Raw genomic sequence first — 8,860 nt, forward strand, 5'->3', positions numbered from 1 at the left:
GGGGAGAGCTTTACATCACACAGCCAGCCTCCATCGCCTCCGTGGAGTCGGCCCAGTGCTTACAGGCAACCTCTGGCTCTCTGAGGCCACCCTGCATACTTGAATCATAGAGTTTTAGTTTCTGAGGCAATAAAAAAGTGGCGACGAAAATTTCTTTCCCAATGACAGATGGCAGCACCCATTCTGGTATTCAAATGATGGCTTAAAAAAAGTGAGAGGTATTCGCAGGTATTCGCTCGTATTTCAGCATATAGCGTATCCCGCGAGTGAATCAACAACAGTAGACTCGGTCGGCTTGAGTTGCCATTAAATAGGGTGACCCTCACAGAACTTCGCAGTCCTGCGACGGTATCCGGCACCCAACTTCAGTAGTTGTGTGCCATGGACGGTACATACCACTCTGACCAGAACAGACGTTAAGAAATGTGTGCGAGTGTAGTCGTATAAATTAGTTTCCTCATTTCACTATATGCCTCACATTATGTTTTTAATTAAAAGTTGATTGTGTCTTCTTTTGAAAGTCGAGAAATGAGCGTGTAAACATAATCTAGCTAATAGCACTCATTTATAAGCGTTACGAGCGAGCCGTCTCACTAATGCAACATTGAAGTTCACTTTACTCGCCGTCCGACATCCGTACGCTACTCGCTTCAAAAGGGCATTCGGCAAAATTGCCGTGCGCCGCGCTCTGCGTGGCGTACAGAATCGCCATCAAGAGATTCTGAATGCGTAATTTTTAGGAATGGGGCTGTTGGTTGTCGTTCGCACCGGCGCCCCTGGCATTCATTAAAGGAAGAATAGGCTTCGTAGTGGGGGACAACGCACGTACAGATAGGCGTGCGCACAGGGGGGGTAGGGGGGCAATCACCAGGGGCGTAGCCAAGGGGGGGGGGGGGGGTTGGGGGGTTCAACCCCCCCCCCGAATTTTTTCAGTTTTGCTTGCGTATATATACACGCACACATACAAACGCACGCACGAACGTACATAAAGTATGGTTGAACCCCCCCGAAAAAAATTTCTGGCTACGCCTCTGGGAATCACCTAAGAGGGGGTCGCAAAATCTGCCCTGTACATTGACCCTTCTATGAAAAAATCCGTAAAACAGGGGGTGGGTGCTCGAGCCAACGTTTCGACAAGTGGACTTGTCGAAACGTTGGCTCGAGCACCCACCCCCTGTTTTACGGATTTCCAGCCTTGAAGAAGACAAGTCCACTTGTCGAAACGTTGGCTCGAGCACCCACCCCCTGTTTTACGGATTTTTTCATCGCAGCTTCCATCTTCCACTTCCTGCCGTTTTTTGATTGACCCTTCTAGTCACTTAAGGAGGGGGGGGGGGGCGTAAAATATGCCCCATGCAATGACTTAGTAGGGCGGGGGGGCGCTGCAATGAACCTTTGCCCTCCCTGATGGGGAACCCTGCGCACGCCTATGCACGTACATAGCAGGTAAGAGGGATTAGAGCCATCGAGTTTATATTCCAGCGCGAGAAAAGCGCGCATGCGTACGTTAAGTCTAGCGCCATTACATATACCTTGCTCGGCTATCCGACCTCTCAGCTTTTCTGCCACAATGTCTTTCTCTCTTGCTCGGTGATATCCGGTCCGCTTCTTTGTAAAGCGGAGGTTGAGACGTATGTCTAGAAACCTCCAATAACGTAATAATCAATAACGTGGTTGGTCCCTCTGTCATAAGAATCTGTATAACACGAAAGCGATCTTCACAGAAGCAGCTGAGTGTTCATTGAACATCGAGCTTGAGCATTGCTATCCATCATATGACCAAATATCATAGTGATGGATGACCAGCGCCAACCAGATTAATAAAGAATGCTTTGTAGTAATGGCTCAAAGCAGTCATTTTGTATAAATTATTTTGCGCGACACAGTTTCACTTCCGTGCGCAAGTTTCGAAGAGCACTCTAGGCATCCTTTTTTTTTTTTTCGGAATGATTGGAAAGCCACCGGGCACACGTCACATAGGCGTGCGCAGGGTTCCCCATCAGGGGGGGGGGGGGCGAAGGTTCATCGCAGTGCCCCCCCCCCTTGTAAGTCAATGTACGAGGCAGATTTTGCGCCCCCCCCCCCTCTTAGGTGACTGGGCGGGGGGTCAGTGTATGGGGAGATTTTGCGCCCCCCTCTTAGGTTATTAGGAGGGCGGCCTCCCCCCTCCCCTGTGCGCACGCCTATGACACGTCATATGGAATGAGCCATGTTAACGTACAGGATGATTGGACATTGCCCAAATAAAATAACTAAGGTATGGCACCCACAGCTTGCGGCGTTCCTCTAGGTACACTGAGGCCAAGCAAACAAGCACTAATTAAATTAGTATACATTCGTCTTACTCAACCGCGTGTTCTTATTTGAAAATTGTAGCGCTACATTAGACGAGGACAAGACAGGTCCTGTCATCTACCTTTCTTCTTCTTGTCCTCGTCTAATGTAGCGCTACAATTTTTAAATAAGAATGTATCACCAACTAGCCCCGCAACGTGTTTTGTTAAGTCAACCGCGTGTATTATTATGCAAATAAATAGCTTGGCAGCAAAAAGAAAGAAATACAAAACAATTGAGTGCGTGTCTAGAAAACGCCACAGCGTTGCTGCATCTCGAGCACAGCGTTTTATATTTAAACTTTTGCGCTAGCATTTGTCGCGACTGCGCATGCCTCATATGCGCTATCCTCTTGGGTACCCAAATTACGGAAATGGTGTTTTGTGCCCAACAAACGCTCACGCTGTCAGCCCTGTTCTAAAACTGTCTAATAGAGAGTTTCAGAATATGGTACACAAAGCATTGTTTTAGCGTTCGTCCCCAACTGCGCATGCGTCATACGTCATTTTCTTCGGTACCCACGTTAAAGGGACACTAAAGGCAAATATCAAGTCGACGTTGATTGTTGAAATAGCGGTCCAGAAACCTCGTAGTGCTACTCTTGTGCCAAGGAAGTGCTTATACACTGTGCTGCGTCCACTTTCTAATGACCAAAACTGTCTAATGACTGACGCATTCACCACTGGGCTTCCGTCCTCCAGAGAGAGAGAGAAAAAACTTTATTGAATAAACAGAGGAGTTTGGAGCTCGCAAGCTCCCGGGCCCCCGCACGACCCAGTTGCGTTCAAGCGTTCATTTGGTGGTGGTCCATGACGCTGGCAGCCCGGACGGCAGCCATGGTCTGCGTAACCGGGTCCTCTGAACGCAGTAGGGTCTCCCAATCCTCCCATGTCCTTAGGTGTGCTAGGGCCCGCGGGGGAGGATCCGCCGGGCAGTTTGAGAGGATGTGAATAGCAGAAGTGTGAGGTTCAGGGCAAATAGTACAGGCTGAGGTGAGGAAGAGGGGGTGATAGTGTGATAGAATGAGAGGAGAGGGAAGAGTGTGAGTTTGTAGCTGGCGCCAGAGGGTTGCCTGTCTGTTGCTGAGGGACGTATGTGGTGGGGGATATAGCTGACGCGCTGCCCTGTAAGGGGTATTCAGACGGGGGAGAAATGCTCAGGGGAGACGGGGGGATTGCGGATCACGTGACCGCGACGTCACGGATTAGCGAGTGGGCGTGATCCCCCCGCGGCTCCTCGGAGGAGACGGGGACCTTTTCCCCGACAGGACAAACGATCCACCGGCGGTGGGGGATATGGCGGAATTTCGGGCTCTTGTTTGGCCACATTGTTGCACTTGCTCCTGCAGAGAGCGGCAGTGGGTGTCCAGTTTGCAGTTGGAGTCATCTGCAGCTGGGGTCATCGTCGTCAGCAGCTGGTGAAACGGGCGGTACAAGCCACAGGAGTAGTCTGGTAACACTGGTCTCCCCGTCCGTTCGCCCCGTCCGTGTGAGTGGGGGGCATTTGTGGAGACTTCTCCTCACGAGCTGACGTCACTAGGCTCCGCCTTTATCCCCCGAGCATTTCTCCCCCGTCTGAATACCCCTGTAGGCTTGAGTCAGCTCGTTGAAACTGTGCGCGCGCTCCTTCGTGAATCCCGGATCGGAGGCCGCCAGAGCCCGGTTTAAAGAACCTCGGGATAAAAGGTTGGCAGCCTCGTTTCCAGGATTCCCGCAGTGCGCGGGCACCCAGATCAACTCCACTTGACGGGGCGGGGGTGCAGCGGGCGAGTCCATTATGCAAAAAGCAGGGACGTGAACTCGGCCTCGCGCAAAATTTAGGATCGCGGTTTTGGAATCTGATAAGACATACCGTGCTTCTGTGTTTACGATTGCTAAGGCAATGGCAGCTTCCTCTGCAGCTTCCAGGGAGGTGTTGGGAGGAAGTGTGCGTGTACATGGGGGAGAGATTGTGATCCACCACGGCAGCGACCGCTTCATCGCCCACGCAGGCTGCGTCTACCCATACGGCGTCCGTTTCGGAGCCATAACATCGGTGTAGAGCTTTAGCGCGAGCTCTGCGGCGTTTATCGTGGTGGTCGGGGTGCATGTTGCGGGGAAGTGGTGTAATGATGTGTTCGCGATGCAGGGGTTTTGGTATGGGGAGTAATGTCGGATCATTGGCGGGTATCTGGATTCCAAGAGAATGCAGAATATGCCGACCAGTGTCGGTTTGAGTGAGACGAAGGTATTGTGCTTGGCGGTGCGCGTCTATGAGTTCTCCGATAGTGTTGTGAAGGCCTAGATGGAGAAGTCGATCGGTAGGTGTACTTATGCGAAGGTGGAGGGCTACTTTGTATGCCCGACGGATGAGGACATCCACAGCGTCAGCGTCGCGGCGAGAGAGTTGGAGGTATGGGATGGAGTGGAGCACGCGGCTGAGTACAAAGGCATGAATAAGACGACACAGGTCGCCCTCCTTCATGCCCCTGTGGCGGCCTGAGACCCGTCGGATGAGGTGCGAAATCGCCCCTACGACCTGCTTGGGTCTCCGGACTGTGTTTGTGTTCTTCCCATCACTCTGGATATGCATGCCCAGTATCCGGAGGGTGTCGACCTCTGGTACTGGTCTGCCATCCAGTTCGATTACGATAGGGGAGCAGGGGGAGTTGTGGCTTTTGGGACGGATGCAGAGCAGTCCGGACTTCTCTGGAGAACAGGTGAGACCTACACTAGCTGCATAGTTTTGTGTTAGGTTGGCGGCTGTTTGAATGGTGTCCTGAATGTCACCGTCACTGCCATGGGTTGACCAAAGCGTGATGTCGTCTGCGTATAAACAATGTTTCAGGTGAGGGACAGTTGCCAAACGTCGAGCTAGGGGGATGAGAGTGATATTGAATAATAAAGGTGAGAGGACGGACCATTGGGGGGTGCCTACACTCTTTAGTGTGTATGTTGGGCAGGTCAGCGGGCCGAACTGAAGTTCGGCCGTGCGTGCTGTGAGAAAGGTCTGAATGTAAGTGTACGTACGTGCACCCACATTCAATGGAGAAAGCGCTGTTAGGATTGCATTACGCTCAACGCGATCAAAGGCTTTGGATAAGTCCAGAGCCAGGACTGCCTTGGTGTGGCCCGGAATGAGCGGGTCGAAGATGTCATGAGTGATTTGTAGCATGGCGTCTTGTGTGGACAAATGGGGGCGAAATCCAACCATGCTGTGAGGGTATAAGTCATGCTCTGTCATATGCTGTGTGAGCCTTGCCAATACAACATGTTCGAAAAGCTTGCCCAAACATGAAGTTAGCGAGATTGGGCGAATGTTGTGGAGTGTAAGTGGTTTATTGGGTTTCGGTATGAACATTACTTTTGCGTGACGCCAGGACTGTGGAAGCGTGCCTTCCCTCCAACATTGGTTGAAGTACTCCGTGATGCGAGTAATCGATTTATCATCCATATTACGCAGTGCTGTGTTGGTAATCAAGTCGGCGCCGGGTGCGGATTTAGTGCGAAGAGTCAATAGAGCGGCTCTGACTTCCGCCTCGGTTATATCGGTGTCGAGTTCGGGGTTCGGTTGTCCTGTGTACGAGGGAAGAGCACTTGGTATGCCTGGTGATGTGTAGGTGTCGCGGAGTGTATCCAAGAGATCATTGGGGTTGTCCATGTGTGCGTGTATAAGCCTGGTGACGTGGTGCTGGGTAGTGGTTTTCGTGTGCGATGGGTCGAGGAGGTGTCGGAGGAGGTGCCCTTTTTTGTAGTCAGTCTGCCAGCGATGTCGTCGCATACCTGCCCCCAATTGGAGCGGCATAATTCCTCTGAATGTTCCTGGATTTGAGATTGTAGAGTGGCTAAGCGTTTCTTTAGTGTTCTGTTATGTTTACCCCGCTTCCACCGTTCTAGAAGGCTGTGGTAGGCATCCCATAGGTGGGCGAGTCGGTTGTCCACGGTTGGGGTGTCTGTGGTGGTTTCAATCAGCTGCGTGTGATGTTGAATGTCAGTCTGAAAGGAGTCTACCCAGTCGTTGATGTCGGTGATGGGATTGTCTGCGCGGGCGGTACGCGCAGCACGGAGAGCGTCCCACTTAATGAGTTTGTGTGCCATGTAGGTATACCGGGGTGGTTTGAACGGGATAGAGACTTGTATAATGTGTGCTGCGTTCTCGTCCATTTGACAGTGCGGAGGGAGCGACTAAGCACAAGATCTGGACTAGTGTCCATACTAACACTGTTGCCTATGCGTGTAGGCATCTGGAAGTCGTTGTGGACGGAGAGTTGGAGGTTCTGCAGGAGCAGCCAAAGTCTGCGACCTCTGTGTGTGGTTGTTTTGTATCCCCAGTCAGTATGTTGGCTATTGAGATCTCCGCCGATCAGCAAGGGATGTTTCCCCGCTAGTCGGTGCAGCTCCCGAAAAAGGGAGTCCAGCGAGGCCATCGGCTGGGATGGAGGGTGGTAGATGTTGGCAATAAATATGGATGGGAGGGTATGTGTGTGGTGAATAATTTCTGTTATTACACAGGGTGTGTCTGATGTGATGTAATGCGTCTTATATGTGAGAGTGCGGTGCACAAGGGTAGACGCTCTGGGTGCGTTTGTGTTGTCGGAGTGTGCGGAGTTGTAACTAGGGAGTGTGGCCTGCGTGGCCGTGTCTTGAAGTAGAAGGACCTGGGGCGTTGGGGAGAGCGTAGGAAGTAGAAGCTGCAGGGGCGCGCGCTTGCCCCGAAAGCCACGGCAGTTCCATGTTATGATACGAAGGGAATGACTATTGGTCCCGCCCGCCATAGTGAAGTTTAGGGGGATGAATAAGGGGTGCTAGACCCTCGTTAATGGAGATGTGGGGGTCCGTGCCGGCAGGTTGTGCTGTGAGGGGAAAGGGGGTGGCAAGCGGAGGGAGCTGTGTGAGGCGTGCCTCCAAAAGAGCAACCATCCTTTGAAGAATAGATTCCATACATTGTTCCATGCGTTCTTGTGGTTATGTCAGTGAGAAGGGCATTGAATTTGCTTTCAATGCGACCTTCAAGTTCCTGGAGTTTTTGGTCAAATTTATCGGACAGATTTTTCAGCTTTGCATTAATATCCATCGAACCTGAAATGGGGGTTGAGTGATCCGTGCGCTGTTTTTTTGGAGGGCGGAGAATGGGGAGTGGTGTTAGCATGCGTTTGAATGGTGGATGAAGAATAGGAAGTGGTGTTAGCATGCCCTTATGAAAATGGTGATGTCCTGGAAGTGTACTGTATGGTTCCCCGAGGCAGCATGAGGACACAACCTGTATGTCTCCCAGATGTCGCGATTTGGCCGCTTACTTTCTGTGTCCTCCAAGTGTCCGTCCTGTATGTGTCCCATCTGTGACCGTCCTGTATGTATCCGATATGTAACCGTCCTTTATGTCTCCCAGATGTCGCGATTTGGCCGCTGACTTTCTGTCTCCTCAAAGTGTCCGTCCTGTATGTGTCCTATAAGTAGCCACCTTTTACGCAGACCAGAAATAAGGCCATTGCATTGCCTGTATGATGCAGCATATTACGGCTGCTATAATTTGGATGTACACGCATACAAAACTCTGCAATATTACTCATTTATTATCATTTACACTGTACAGTTTAGAGCACTTCATAGACAATATTCAAACTGGCAACGTACATATGTCGGCGGTTGAAGAAAAATAAGATTAACAGATCAGGCTTAACCCCATAACGCCTCAACACATCATTAACATTTTAAAAGGTTTAACTTGTTCTGCATCTTTTTTGGTAATGAAGAGTACATTCATTTCTGAAAAACGCAAAAACAAATGTTTTAAGGAACTCATCATGACAGCAATTTATGACCAAGAGGCACTTTCCAAGGCATTATAAACACTATGGGCTTCTTAGATAAGCTTTGCACACCTAAGTGTATCAGAGTGACTTGTTGGGCTTCGTGGGTTAATTACAAATGTATGCAACCTTCTAGAGTGGAAGAAGTGGAACAATCATAACTTCAAAACAAACTCAGAATAAATACACAAATAAAAAATACTGCAATAAATGAGGAATGTGACAAACGTCAGTGTGCTACCCAGAGCTGCTCACAATAAATGCATACTAAAATTAAATACTGCAATAATTAGGAATGTGGCAAACACAACATCAGTGCACTACCAGAGATGTGTGGTTGGCACCAAAATGCCATACTTAGCATGCATAATTTAAAGCAAACTATAGCCCACACAAAAGTAGTACACTGTAAGTCACCCTTGACTGCTGAACCGAAGGTCACGCGAATAAATCCCGGCCGCGGTGGCCACATTTTCGATCGAGGAAGAAATGCTTGAGGCCCATCTACTTAGATTTAGGTGCACCTTATAGAACCCAGGAGGTCGAAATTTCAGGAGCTCTCCGCTACGACGTCCCTCATAATCATATTGTGGTTAAATCCAAACACTTATTATTACTATACTTCACACAACTAAAGCAAGCAGACAAAACAGTGTAGTTTAAAAAATGTCGCCACCATTCACCTCCCAATGCCGAGACTTACATTTCAATATTTCAGAATGCCTTCTGTAAGTTATC

The 8,860-nt window shown here is 50.0% G+C and overlaps 1 non-coding gene across 1 annotated transcript; it reads left to right on the forward strand.

Moving 5' to 3' along the window:
- The first annotated feature begins 651 nt into the window (after positions 1-651).
- LOC119372841 (U11 spliceosomal RNA) lies at positions 652-778 on the forward strand. The gene has a single exon (XR_005179731.1). It is a non-coding gene; the product is annotated as a U11 spliceosomal RNA (small nuclear RNA).
- Positions 779-8,860: the final 8,082 nt, after the last annotated feature.

The sequence above is a fragment of the Rhipicephalus sanguineus genome, chromosome 10 (assembly GCF_013339695.2).
Source record: "Rhipicephalus sanguineus isolate Rsan-2018 chromosome 10, BIME_Rsan_1.4, whole genome shotgun sequence".
In the NCBI taxonomy this organism is placed as follows: domain Eukaryota; kingdom Metazoa; phylum Arthropoda; class Arachnida; order Ixodida; family Ixodidae; genus Rhipicephalus; species Rhipicephalus sanguineus.